The sequence below is a fragment of the Triticum dicoccoides genome, chromosome 5B (genome assembly GCF_002162155.2).
Source record: "Triticum dicoccoides isolate Atlit2015 ecotype Zavitan chromosome 5B, WEW_v2.0, whole genome shotgun sequence".
NCBI lineage: Eukaryota > Viridiplantae > Streptophyta > Magnoliopsida > Poales > Poaceae > Triticum > Triticum dicoccoides.
Window position 1 is genome coordinate 310,148,973 of NC_041389.1, and position 343 is coordinate 310,149,315.

Consider the following 343-nt stretch of genomic DNA (forward strand, 5'->3'; position numbering starts at 1 on the left):
TTGTTCAAGATTTTTTCACGCAAAAATTGGTGTGAAGAAGAGAGGATTCGATCCTTGCACCACTAGTGAGCCAACTCAACTAGCCTACCACCTAACCTCCCGTTCCTGCTAACTTTATCGACCGGGGGGATGAAATATCCTCCGTTAACTTTCGTGTGAATAACATGGTAACTCAAATTTCATAGACCTGATAACTTATGTACCCCGGTCCTAAAAACTTTGTCGGCGAGGGTGTGGTGGGGGAGTTGTTGAAACATACCACGGTAACTTCTGTGCAAATAACATGATAAATCAAACATGGCGGACCTGATAACTTATGTACCCCGGTCCTGATAGCTTGGTC